At 48.2% G+C, this 14307-nt stretch overlaps 1 long non-coding RNA gene across 1 annotated transcript; it reads left to right on the top strand.

Annotated features, from left to right (window-relative positions):
- Positions 1–2406: 2406 nt before the first annotated feature.
- Positions 2407–10006, top strand: LOC139363926 (uncharacterized). The gene is made up of 3 exons (XR_011625167.1): positions 2407–2999; positions 5370–6611; positions 8391–10006. It is a non-coding gene; the product is annotated as an uncharacterized lncRNA (long non-coding RNA).
- Positions 10007–14307: the final 4301 nt, after the last annotated feature.

A 14307-nucleotide genomic window follows, 5' to 3' on the forward strand; every position in this document is an offset into this window, starting at 1 on the left:
ACACCACCAGGGGTTTCCAGGCCTATCTTCTGGTTCCGCCATTCTCTCCCTGGGCACACACAGACTCAACTGCACAGGGGTGTGGGGCTGTCTGGGAAAAAACTGGTGCTTGGCTCCCTGAGGGCCAATGAGCTAGAACCTCTTGGGTGAGACTCAGACATGGGTAATTTGAAAATCTCCCAGGTGTAAAGTATGCAAGGTTGGAATTGCTGGCCTCGTTAGACAGGCAGGTAAACAGATCTCCCATGTGGTGCACTGAGTGCCCTAACAGAAGCTAGTGCCAGTGCCAGGATGGAGGATGCCTTGGTTCTCTGCCTGGTAGACAGCACGCCCCAGGAGAGACTGGGCTGGACGGGGAGGAGTAGCCCTTCACAGCTGTGCATGAATGCCTGGTTCTTGGGAGCACAGCAGCCTTCCAAACGCACTCCTGCTGGGTGAGGCCCACGCTGTTGTGCTGTGGAGTGCCCTACATGGTCAGTGTGGCCAATGTGAGGTGGACGGTGCTCCCCTCCAGGGCCACACACTGACTCTGGATCCCCCAAGGTAACTGGCTGGGCACCAGGACAGACTCAGACTCTGAGAGGGGGACGACCTTGGTACAATCATCCCGTAAGATGAGGGCGCTGGCCTGTCACCCGAGGGCCACTCCCTGGTCTGCATACTCCACTGTGGTGAGTAAGAGACACATCCTCCTGGATGGGGACAGAGGGCACGCCACCGGATGGATTTGCCCAGCTGGGACAGCATAGCACGATGCCCCCCTCTGCCCCAGCGATCCCAGACTGGAGGCAGAGATTCCATCAGGAAAAAGGGACTGCAGGGATGGCACCCCTGGTGACTCGTAGAGTTAAAGTTAATCAGACTTCCTTCCTTCCTGTGTTTTTCCTCTAGATGGAAACCTTTTAAAGTTTCAATTCATTATTAAAGAATGCTGACAGATCTGCCCTTGCTCCATAGAACCAGTGCTTCCTAGCACACCGCAGGGTCCCAAGTATTCCAAAGGGCGTCTGGTGGGACTGAGAAGCGTGACTGCAGGTGACTGTTTACAGCTAGCTTTACTTTTTGCTTGTGTTCTCTGTGGCCCTCTCTAAGTTCCTCCTTGGCCCTTAGAGTGTGGTACATATTCGCTTTCATGCCCATATCACCTCTCTCTGGTGAGTGCTTTTCTTTGAACAAAGGAAGTTGGGCCAGGCAGAAACTCAGCACCATTCAGGTCAGCAGTGACTCAAGAGGAGCCCTGAGGGACAATGAGGCTGGGCACGGAGTCCAAGTGCACGAGGCTGGGCTCTGGCCTTCACCCCTGCGTCCCACAGCCCTGCCACGGCCTGGGTGTCATATCCATCCCTCAGAGACTCCTTGTCCCCTTGTGCAAATGTGCCTATTAAATTCCCAGCTCCTGGCCAGGTGTGGTGGCTCTCACCTGTAATCTCAGCACTTTGGGAGGCCGAGGTGGGCAGATCATGAGGTCAGGAGATCGAGACCATCCTGAGACCATCCTGCTAACATGGTGAAACCCTGTCTGTACTAAAAATGCAAAAAGTTTGCCGGGTGTGGAGGCGGGTGCTTGTAGTCCCAGCTACCTGGGAGGCTGAGGCAGGAGAATCGCTTGAACCCGGGAGGCGGATGTTGCAGTGAGCTGAGATCGCGCCACTGCACTCCAGCCTGGGTGACAGAGCGAGACTCTGTCTCAAAATAAATAAATAAATAAATAAATAAATAAATAAATAAATAAATAAAATTCCCAGCTCCTGAACAAAAGAGATGGTCAACAGGGAGTGCTGGGAAAACCGAGGTGATCATCCATTTTCAAATACTTGTTTTTGCTTTTGTTTTTGACAGAGTCTCACTCTGTCGCCAGGCTGGAGTGCAGTGGTACGATCTAGGCTTACTGCCACCTCCATCTCCGGGTTCAAGCGATTCTCCTGCCTCAGCCTCCTGCGTAGCTGGGACTACAGGTGCCCGCCACCACACCCGGCTAATTTTTGTATTTTTAGTAGAGATGGGGTTTCATCATGTTGGCCAGGATGGTCTTGATCTATTGACCTCGTGATCCACCCACTTGGCCTCCCAAAGTGCTGGGATTACAGGCATGAGCCACCACCCCCTGGTCAGTTCCTCCCCTTCTCCTCCCCTCCTCCCCTCCTCCCCTCCTCCCCTCCTCCCTTCCTCCCCTCCTCCTCTCTTTTCTTTCTTTCTCCTTCCTTCCTTCCTTCCTTCCTTCCTTCCTTCCTTCCTTCCTTCCTTCCTTCCTTCCTTCCTTCCTTCCTTCCTTCCTTCCTTCCCTCCCTCCCTCCTCCCTCCCTCCCTCCCTCCCTCCCTCTCTCTCTCTCTCTCTCTTTCTTTCTTTCTTTCTTCAGCTTTTTACCACTAGCAAAATTTCTCACATTGACTTTTAATGAAGTGGTCTGTGCCTCACTGTGGGAGCCCAGCAGAACCATAACAGGGAACATGAGTAACTGACGGAAAGTGGGCTGGCTTCCTGGAGCAGCCGTAAGGAAGCACTGCACACTCTGGGGCTTAAAACAACTCAGATTCTTTCTCTCGCCATTCTGGAGGCCGGAAGCCCAGGATCAAGCTGTTGGTGGAGCCACGCTCCCTCCAAAGCTCCAGCAGGATCCCTCTTCACCTCCTCTGGTATCCAGGGGCTCCCTGCCATCCTGGCATTCCTAGGTTTGCAGCTGCCTCACTCTGGTCTCTGCCTCCCTTGTCATGCAGCCCTCTTCCCTGTGTGTCTCTGACCTTACATGGCATTTTCCTCTTGTTTTCTTTCTTTCCTTCTTTTCTTTCTTTCTTTCTTTCTTTCTTTCTTTCTTTCTTTCTTTCTTTCTTTCTTTCTTTCTTTCTTTCTCTCTCTCTCTCTTTCTTTCAAGATGGAGTCTCGCTCTGTCACTCCATCTGTCAGGCTGGAGTGCAGTGGTACCATCTCGGCTCACTGCAACCTCTACCTCCTGGATTCAAGTGATTCTCCTGCGTCAGCCTCCGAGTAGCTGGGACTACAGGTGCGCATGACCAAGCCCAGGTAATTTTTGTGTTTTTAGTAGGGACGGGGTTTCACCATGTTGACCAGGATGGTCTCAATCTCCTGACCTCGTGATCTGCCTGCCTCGGCCTCCCGAAGTGCTGGGATTACAGGTGTGAGCCACCGTGTCTGGCCTTTCTTCTTCTTATAAGGACACCACTCATGGGATTAGGGCCCATGCTAATGATGTCATCTTAATGATATCTGGTAAAAAGCCTATTTCCAAATAAGGTCACATTCACAGGTTATCGGGTTAGGACTTCAACATGTCTTTTTAGGGGGCACAATCCAACCAGCTGCAGAAGATGACAGGAAATAAGAGTCATGCTCTTCTGAAAGATGGCAAACATGAGCTAGCAAGAAGGTGTTGGTGAAGGTGGGGAGCACGATCTTGGGGGGTCTCCAGAGACATGAAGATGGGGCAATGGCAAGTCCTCTGCCGTGTACCATTGCCCCCAAAACACCTTCCAGTTCCCGTGGCAGTGGTTTTTCACTTGTGAATACGGTGTTATGTCATTGACAGAATGTAAATGGGCAGAATTTAACCATCTTGATTTGTGGGGCAGAGTCCACAGTCTGTCTTCCAAGCCGAGTTTTGGCTGGACTGGAAGGGGGAACTGGGTCAAGGTGAGCAGACACAATGAAGAAGGCGGACGATGACTTCATCTGCAGTTCTGACCTCAGGCACATACTTTACAGCATGGCCCGGGCACCACGTGGCACCTCTGCGATCCCCTTCATGTCCTCCTTCTGGTTATGCCTGCCGCCCTGGGAGCTGTCCTGACAGTGTGCGTGCACCCGTGGAGCTGTGCAGCTGTGCACTCCTCTGGAGTCAGAGGCAGGGACTTCTTCAGTTTAAAAAGCAGAACACAAATCATCAGATCCAAATGCTCCAACACCATAATCACCATACTTAGAAAAATAACCATAAAGCTGAAGGGTTATACTTGTCCTCTAAGTTAAAAATGTAAAATTGTAGAAGTGAGTTTTCCAGTGACACATTTGTGACACACAAGGGGTTTCTGGTTTCCTCTAGGGGACCTGTAGGGCTCTTAGATGCCATAAGGCTAAATTAAGACTGATTTGCTTTAATTACCAGGATGAAGAGAAGCACTAGAAAGTGGCAGGTTGGGCTGGTAAGTGCATGAGCTTTAGAATTGGTCAGACCCGGCCGGGCACGGTGGCTCACACCTGTAATCCCAACACTTTGGGAGGCCAAGGTGGGTGGATCACGAGGTCAGGAGATCGAGACCATCCTGACTAACACAGTGAAACTCTGTCTCTACTAAAAATACAAAAAAATTAGCCAGGCGTGGTGGCGGCACCTGTAGTCCCAGCTACTCGGGAGGCTGAGGCAGGAGAATGGTGTGAACCCGGGAGGAGGAGTTTGCACTGAGCCAAGATCGCGCCACTGCACTCCAGCCTGGGTGACAGAGCAAGACTCCGTCCCCCCCCCAAAAAAAAAGAATTGGTCAGACCCAGTTTTTAGTCCTGATTCTATAAGTGCTAACTGTGTCAACAGGTCAAATCATTTCGGACAAATGGAAGTACATTGAACCTCTGCCTTGGGTTTGTGGTGGGTTGTGCCTGAGACTGCGTACAAAGGACTTGGTGCGATGCCTGGGACTTGGTGGGTCCTTGGCAAGTGTGTCTCTGCACAGCGCACTGATCAAGGATCAAACCCATGAATGCGGTGTGCTATGGAGGGAACTGTGGTCCCTCCAAAAAGATATGTTGAAGCCCTGACCCCTCATACTTCAGAGTGTGACTTTATTTGGAGGTAGGGTCCTTACAGAGGTAATTAAAGTTAAAGCAAGGTTATTAGGGTGGTTCCTAACCCCATCTGAGCTGAGTCCTTATAAAAGGAACGTGGGGACACAGAGATAGCCATGCACAGAAGGAAGGTATGCAGTGGAGTGGGTGGGACACACGGGGAAGATGGCCACCTAGGAGCCAAGGAGGGAGGACAGGAATGGAGCCTTTCCTGGCAACTTCAGAGGGAGCATGGCCCTGCCAACACCTTGATCTTGGATGTGTGGACTCTCCAAACTGTGAGCAATAAATGTCTGCTGTTTAAGCTCCCAGTCCGTGATACTTTGCTGCGTGCGCCAGGACATTAATACACAAGGGTTGAAGCATCACCAACGCAGGAGATTGGGGGCACAAATTCAGTGGATGCTATAAAAGTTGGGGGCTGTTTGCACCGTAGGGTCCAACCATATTCAGTACAAGATCTGCATCAGCTCCAGTAAATGCCACAGCCGCCAAACACCAGCGAAAGCACAAATATTCAATATAAAGGTGCCCTTTTTAGCAGCCGCCTTGCAATTTCTTTCTCTATTTTTATTAGTTAGGTCTATAAAAAGACCAGAACATCTTGAAGATTGGGAAAGCATTTGGATGCAGCATAGCCACTGAAAAACCCCCACCAGAGAGAAGAGTTCGAGTGCATCTCTGACATCATGCTGTAACAATGTATAATTATAGGAGATATTATTAAATTGTAAAATGTGAAGCTGGGAAAACATGTAATTTGGTAAGCTCGGTCTCCTGCCTGGTATAATTACACGCCTCTCCTTCCGTTGACATTGTATTTACAGGGCGAATATTTTCTGGGCTCTTGCCACAGTGGTTAATGTGAGACACGTCAGAGAATATGCCAAGGTGACAAGTCAGGGTCGAAAAGAACACTCATCTTATTTAGCACCTAATTTTTTATTTACACTATGACGTGATAAGATTGATCATTCAGTTTTAATGAATGCCGACTGGAAAGTTAATGGTGACTTCCTTCCTTACATTCTACTTTCTTCTGTGGGCTTTGTTTTGTGTGACCCGCTTTGGTATTTATGATGTGATCATTTAAATATGTAAATTAGTAATGATTGGATTAGATGAATGACTTGAGTTTTAAAACATTGTAACAACTTAGAGCCTGAATCTTTGGGGATTAGAGCAGATTTTTCAGCCTCAGCACTGTTGATGGGGTGGGGTGGGATGGGATGCCTGTCCTGCACATTGCAGGTGTTTACAACACCCCTGCTGTGACAAGCAAAGTGTCTCTAGACACTGCCAAGTGACCCTTGTGGGACGGGGGATACAAAATTGCCCCAGTGGAGAATCGCTGGGCTATGGGAAGAGGGTAAAGGATTATGCAAGGATTAGTCAAGGTCAAATCTGGCGTGAAATCGTAGCAGCTCATGCACCACGCCTGATACTGGAGTAGTAGAAAATCAATGTGGATTTTTATCTTTGGACAATTAAAATTCCACTTTCCCAAGTCAATTGTCTTGTTTGTTTACCCAGTTTTGCATGACAAAATCAAATACATAGTTATTGATAAAGCTGAAGTGAATGCTAAGATTGTAATTCTGTCCAGCTGTACTCCCAATATATAATCAATCACAGAGAATGGGGAGAAATGAACCCCTATCCTCTTTAAGCAAGGTCTTTCCTTTCTAGCACTCCTTGTCCCCGCTGGTGGCATCATCTTGTTTGGGGCTCTCTGGCTGGTCTTAGAGCTCCCAGGAAAGTTGATTTGGAGGGTGTGTAAATTAGCTGATCATTAAAATGAGCCCCCATGGCCTTGGAAGTAAGTGATGTTGGAAACTCATTGCAGATTATTAGTGGACTGGGGTGCCTCACGTATGAGGGGCATGAGGTTGGGTGGGAGATCAGGGCCACAGCTGACTCAGGCCTTCTCAGGCTGCCAGCATGGATGCCACTCATTGTTTTACCATCTGACACCTGCTTTTCCTCTTGCCCTCCAAGATATTCAAAGAGATGATTGGGGCCCTTCATGAATCTTAAAATATCCTGTGGTTTCTGGTATCCAGGGTCCCCTTCATTTCTCTTCCTATGAAATGGGTGGTGAGGTCAAGGGCATTCCATTTTCTTCCACTCTTAAAACCCAGGGCCTGTCCAGGTCTTCAGGCTTCAGCTCCTCCTTCTAGGCCCCCACTGTCCATGCACACCCTCACCAGGGGGGCACATGACCCTATAGCACCGCAGTCTCCCTCATGGCCAGCAATCCACCAGAGTGCCTCCTCACTTCATCGTCAGCGGTCTGTGGTCCCCAACCTCTTTGGCACGAAGGACCAGTCTTGTGGAAGACAATTTTTCCATGTACAGGGTGGTGGGGGAAACGGTTTTGGGATGAAACTCTTCCACCCTAGATCATCAGGCATTAGATTCTCATTAGGAACTGGCAACCTAGATCCCTGGCATGCGCAGTTCACAATAGGGTTCCTGCTCCTATGAGAATCTAAATGCCAACACTGGTCTGGCAGGAGGAGGAGCTCAGGCGGTGATGCTCACTCACCTGCTGCTCACCTCTTGCTGTACGACCTGGGCTCAGTTCCTAACAGGCCATGGACCAGTACCAGAGTTGGGGACCCTGGCTCTTAGTAACACAAGAATGCACCTGCTGCATCCTCACAGGACCTTCCACAGGGCTCTCTGGTCAGAACTGTATTTTTGAGAAATTTCCCTCCCTTCTTTTTTTTTTGAAACCCAGTCTCACTCTGTGGCCCAGGCTGGAGTGCAGTGGCGCCATCTCGGCTCACTGCAAGCTCCGCCTCCCAGGTTCTTGCCATTCTCCTGCGTCAGCCTCCCGAGTAGCTGGGACTACAGGCGCCCACCACTACGCCCAGCTAATTTTTTGTATTTTTAGTAGGGGTGGGGTTTCACTGTGTTAGCCAGGATGGTCTCGATCTCCTGACCTCGTGATCTGCCCGCCTCGGCCTCCCAAAGTGCTGGGATTACAAGTGTGAGCCACCATGCCTGGTCTTCTGTCCCTTCTTGATCCAATGTCCCTTTTAGAGATGGTCTCTATGGACAGGCTCCTTCCTGTGGTCCCCAGGAAAGACCATGCCTTCTGGGCACCACCATACTACCCTGCCTTGTCTCCCAGGCCAGCACAGTCCCATGTTGTACGGATGCCCTTCGTTCTCCTGGATTCTCATCCCTTTGAACGAGGTCTGGGTTAGCAGCTCCTTTTCTTCCTTTCTCCTCCCAGAGTGACTTTATCATCAAGTCGAAGCCAAGGAGCTTCATTTGTGCTTTTACAGTTATTTGCAATTGCTGAAGTAAGATGCTTGTTAAATATACTAAAACCTCACCACATCGGCAAGCAGCAGACGTCGCTTCCCCGCCTGTCCCCTGAGGAGTCGTTCCTGCGCCTTTGGACAGTGTCTTGCCTCTGATTTTTAAACAAAAGAAACTGTCTGCCTGTGTGTTGTGGGTGAACTGGGGCTTCTGCAGCCCTCTGTGACACCCCGCACCCACCGAGGTCATCACTAACACTGCAGGCCAGATCCCTTGCTAAGGGCCTGCGTGGATTCTCTCACTCAAGCTGTATTTTTGTCCATAGGAACTAAGGCCTGGAATGATGGAATAACTGGCCCCAGGTCACTCTGGCAGCTGTGAGCTTCAACCATAGTCTGAAATCAAGGTGTCAGGAGGGCTGCTGTCCTTCAGGGAGCTCTCAAAGAGAATCCTTCCTGTCCTCTTCCTGCTGTTGGCTCCAGGTATTCCTTGGCTTGTGGCTGCATCTCTCCAATCTCTGCGTGTCTCTTCACCTGGTCTTCTCCTCTGCATCTCTGCATCTTCTTCCATCATAAAGACAGTCTCATTGGATTTAAGGCCCACCCTAATCCAGTCCAGTGTTTCATCTTGACCTTGACCTTAATTACATCTGCAAAAACCCTGTTTCTGAATAAGCTCATGTGCCGAGGTTCTGGGAGGGCATGAATTTGGGGGAGACACTACCCAATCCACTACCATCACATCAACAGAATACCTCCACGGCAACACCTACATCAGTGTTTGGTTGAATAACAGTGCAGTAGCCTAGCCAAATAGACACGTCAAACTAACGATCCTGGGGGCAACAAAGCTACAGGACAGTGGTATTCGTGCTTGGCCATGATTTCTGTCTTTTAAGTTAATAGTGTTGTGCTTCCTTCATGGTCTCCAAATGCATGGTCCCCAACAGAAGATATGCCACAAATGACAGAATTTCATTCTTTTTTATTTCAGACTATTGGTCTCTTGAACAGCGAGGGAATACATTTCTGTTCTTTTTCAGCCTGCAGTTTTGAAATGTGCTAAGATAGCCTTAGAAATTAGTATAACACCCCACAGCCAGCTCCAGGCTTAGTCCGGATCCTGGGGGCTGCAGATGGTTAACAGAGTTCTGGATTCAGAGACAGAGAATTTGGTTTACATCCCAGTGACTTCTCTCAGAGCTGCACGGACTTGACCATATTTCTTCATTTCACTGAGCCTTAGGAGAGGACTAATACTCATTCACCTGTGTTTTGAGATGTATCGTAGATAATGCCTGTAACAAGAGCCTGTAAATGGTCATGGAATGAAAAGGTTCTGCTCTGATGTATATACACCCACATGCAATATTCCCTAAATGACCTGTGAAACTCTCCCCATGCTGGAAAACGGACTCTGGAGGTTTTATTCTATAATGTATTTTTGGTTGTTCAAGGGTTGACTTTTTAGTTCTAGGATTTCAAAAAAAAAATCAGTTTGCTGCTATTTTGGCTTTTTGCCCTTTTCCCGATTCCTCGTCTTTCTAGCATGTCAAGAGACAAAAAAAAAAAAAAGGGTGGCGATTGCGGATCTTTCCTTTATCCGGGTTGCAGCTGGGAAACACTCGGTGGGGTCGGGGGCAGATCGAACAACTGTTTACTTTTTTATGCAAACTCTGACTCTACCTTTTGAAATGATCACTGGTTTTGTTTTCTAAGATGGGGCTTTAAGAATCTTCATTTAAGCCCTCACGGTGGCTCATGCTTGTAATCCCAGCAGTTTGGGAGGTGTAGGTGGGCGGATTGCCTGAGGTCAGGCGTTCAAGGCCAGTCTGACCAACATGGTGAAACCCTGTCTCTACTAAAAATACAAAATAAATAAATAAATAAATAAGAAAAAAAAATTGCTGGGCGTGGTGCTGTGCACCTGTAATCCCAGCTACCCGGCAGGCTGAGGCAGGGGAATTGCTTGAATCAGGGAGGTGGAGGTTGCAGTGAGCCGAGATTGTGCCACTGCATTCTAGCCTGGGTGACAGAGCGAGACTCTGTCTCAAAAAAAAAAAGCAAAAAAAAAAAAAAAAAAAAGAAACTTCATTTAAACTAATAATAAACTAGTTGATTATGAGGCTCATGGTCCTAATCTTTCTTTCAGGACATCATTGGTACAATGAATACCATTTGATTATGAATTATGAATTAAATAAATGGTGTCAATGTTAAATTTTGATACTAAAGTGTGGTTATAAAAGGGAAGTCTTTGCTTTTGGGAAATATACAGAGAGAAGTATTGAGTGATAAAGGGATATGATATTTCTAGCTAACTCAAATGATTCAAATGATAATAATATATACATAAACAGAGAGAATAATAAAGCAAATAGGGAAAAATGGAAGTAACTGTGAATATGAGTAAAAGATATACTGAAGTTCCTCATTCTATTCTTGCCCTATTCTTGTAAGCTAGAGATTATATCAAAATAAAAAGTCACCAAAAACAGTTAAAAAAAATAAAATTGTCACTAAAAATGAATTAATCTTGTTTATCTGAAGAGTTTTTATCAGTTCATGTTTGGACTTCATGATTGTCAGAGCATGATCTGACACAGAGAGCACCCGGCAGACAGGAAGGAGAGGAGTGGACCTGATCTAACGTTCCATCCTGCATTCTCACGTCGGGACTCGGAGAAAAATCAAAAGCTCAACAGTGCACTCTCTGCAGTGAGGAGCAGCTCTGAGCGGGTGACCTCAGGAGGGGCAGGAGAGGCTGGGCAGCTACGTCCACACCTAGCCCAGCCTCTCTCTGGTGGACCCAACCATGGGACCCAACCCCTGCAATGTTCCCTCCTTTGTGCTTAACTGTCTTGAGCAAAAGCATCCCTAAACCTAGCAAACTCAAACCAAACAGCCCCACAGCCGTGTGCAGCCAGCCACCCTCCAGTACTGACCACATTCCTTCTGTTTCTGACTCTAAACTTCCATGTGGAATGTTGCATTTCTCAAGGACACTTTTGATTTCATGAGCAGCCTATTCTGCCTTTCCTGCGAAAGCTGCCAAGATGGGGGAAAGGATTCCTGCTCTTTGGAGGAGGAGGAACAGGCTTCCATTTATTTGACAGCTGCGCCGGCCACTGAGCCAAGCCTTGGGGATACAAGAGGAGCCACAGAGCTTGGCCCTGCCCTCACTGCACAGAGAGGAATTACATCTCACAAATCAGTGGCTTCCGACTCTGTCCACAATGAGGAGGAGAGGTTGACAGAACTAGGAGGCCTTTGACCATGAGTTTTATCTCGGGGGAAATCAGAGAGGGCTTTCTGGAGGAAGTCAGAGCTGAGCCGAGATGCTTTTAGAGAAGAATGTGCATGCTTGTTTTAGAAATGAAGATCTTGATTTTCTCTATGTGATTGACACCCACCAGGACACTAGAGTTACAGTGAAACTGGCTATGCTAAAATGCAATTTGGGATTATTTATTTTAAGGAATTTCATAAAGTTTTTCTAATTAGGGATACTCCCCTGAATACAAACAGAGAGCCCCAGACAGTATTAAAGGAGAAAACTGAAATCTTTTCTGCTTTGCTGTATAGAAGCAAAGGTGCCATGAGCAGAAGGGCTTGGCCCAGGAGGTGCGGAGGATGATGTGGTGGAAGTGTTTCTCACAGAGATCTCTGGTTTGCTGTGATGCAAGGACCTAGAACAAGTGCAGAACCCCGCAGGTCATTGGAAACGTCAATCAGGAGTGGTGGTCTGGGAACAACTAGGGCCCAGAGTATTTGAAACAACTGAGAGGAGGCACTTTTAACCCTGGGGCATTTTGGGAGGAGTTCCCTCCATCCCCCACCCACCCCCACCATCTGATTTTGGAGATAATTTCAAATGTTGTTCGGGGAGGAGAAACTCTACCCAGAAGAGAATGGGGCGAGAGTTAGTCTCTGATTCTCAACCAAGGTTGCACATTAGGATTAACTGAGAAAAGACAATGCGAAAAGTCTAAAACAATTAAATGAGAACTTTTAGAAATCTCCCTGGTTTATTTTCAGGTGCAGTCAGAGCAGTGAATCCTGTGCTAGAACTACTCTCAGAGAGAAAGGAACTTTCAGGGCCTGGAAGACAGAGCAACGCCAGGTTTGGGAGGAGCCTAGACTCAGAGCTCTGGGATTGTTCTGGGCCACGAGTTCTCGAACTTTACTGCCCGTCAGAATCCCTGGGGCATTCCGAAAAGTCCAATGTCCACACATCGGTCCTCATAGAAACCAAACCATAATCTGTGGTGATCAAGATGTTAGCATTTTTTAAATCTATTTTTTAAAAAATTCCCAGTGAGAGATCAAGCATTTTGAAAACACATACAGACCAGTTGGAGAACCAGGCTCCTAGATCAGGGGTTCTCGCCCGTGAGGCTGGGTCCGTAAGACCCCGCGAGAGTTCATTCACAGATGGCTGGGCCCCGCCTCCAGAGTTTAGGATTCAGCCTGGAGGAGGGGTGAGGATTGGCATTTCTGACAAGTTCCCAGGTGGTGCTTCTGCTGCGGGTCCTGGCACACCCTTTGAGAACCATGGTCAAGGTCCAGCTGACCCTCCTGGTCTCATTAGCCTGGCTATGTGCTGGTTCCTGCTGGCTCCGAACGAGGCACCCAGTGCAGACCAGGCCCATTACGCCGCAGTCCTGGGTTGCTGCTCTGAGGACTGAGGGTCATGGTCTTCCTGTGGCTTCAAGGAAAACACACCTGACCCTTAGTTAGGTGCTTCTCGGGGGTTCCCATTTGTCATCTGTCTTCATGGACCCTGGCTTGGACTGTGACTGAAGAGCGAGCAGAGCCAAGCGGAAGCAGGCCGGCGGAAGGACAGCCGCCTTCCAGCCACAGGGAGCCCACACCACCCTCGGGAAAGGAGACAGCCAAAGCCTGTAACAGACAGAAGGATTTATTCTGGGCGCTCATGTCTGAGAACCCCTTTCCCCCAACCCTTTAGAAAATAAAGCAAGGGTTGAGTTATTCAGGATAAGAAGTAGAGATAAATTATTCAACCAGTTAGGTTGACATTTAAAAGGCTATTTATAAAAATGATCATTTCTCAAGAAAATAAAAATAGTGAGAAACTCAAAATTGGCAGTTCTAGCAGAGGGAGATATAATGTTATGCAGAAAGCATTTTCGAGGTTTCCTGAAAACATATTTTGGGTTTATTCAGTGTTATTTCTCCTCACTGACATTCGATTAATCCTCAGGCAAGGTTCCCTAATCCTAAACCTTCTTTTTCACCTTGTCAATTAAAAGAAAAAAACTTACTTGTTCATTATTATGTCCATGCCAATCCTGGCATCAGATAATTCTGGAGGGGGCTGGCTCCCCTCAGCTCCCTGGAGCTGCACGGTGGAGGAGGAAGAACTGGCAACTGTGTTTTCCACGCGTGGGTGTTTCGTGGCATTACACCGGAAGTTACGTGGCACTGCACACATGGGAGAACTCTTTTTAGCTCTCGATTCCAGTAGGAGGTGACTCTTCCCCCCAGAAAAAGAATTTAAGTCTCTTCCCTCCCTCCACATTGCCCCATGCCTGGTTGCAGTTTATTGAGGACACAGCTGACAAAAGCATCCACCCTCCAGAGTGATGTCAGGTGGGGAATGCCCGGATGGGAGCTAGAGACCTGGAGCCCCATGGCGTTCACTATTTCAGTTAACACGTGAAGGCCGAAAGTCCCATGGCCAACAGGCATGGGGCCACCAGGCAATAGCATCCTCCCAGCCAGTCCAGATCACGGGAGTCCACATTGGGATGGGCCACCATTCAAGACCCGGCTGGATGCTGTCCATCCTGATTTAGGACTATGGTCAGTCCTTGAGGGAGAAGAAAATGGCAATTCTCATCAGAACCCATAGTATATTATCCATGGTGCCTATGAGAATTACACAGAGTCCATTAATACATCAATGGCCTATGGGCCAAACATCCTCAACTTAACTTAATGGGTTTATAAAGCCTCAAGTTAAAGAATCCCTTTAGGTATCATATATATGGATACTTTACCTGGGGAGCTCCTACGTAACTATCATGCCCAATATTTGGTTGCTGGGACCATCAAATGCCAGTATCTCCTGTACTGCACTTTTACCCCATAGGTCCGTGTGCACCTGGGTGGCAGGTACAACTGGATGACCCTTCTCTCCCAGACCTGAAGTGGGCTGGACCCTCCTGGACATTGTGTGTCAGATTCTCCCTTTCTCTTGCTGAGCATGTAGCTGTTTTG

Source organism: Macaca nemestrina, chromosome 6, assembly GCF_043159975.1.
Source record: "Macaca nemestrina isolate mMacNem1 chromosome 6, mMacNem.hap1, whole genome shotgun sequence".
NCBI classification, from domain to species: Eukaryota; Metazoa; Chordata; class Mammalia; order Primates; family Cercopithecidae; genus Macaca; species Macaca nemestrina.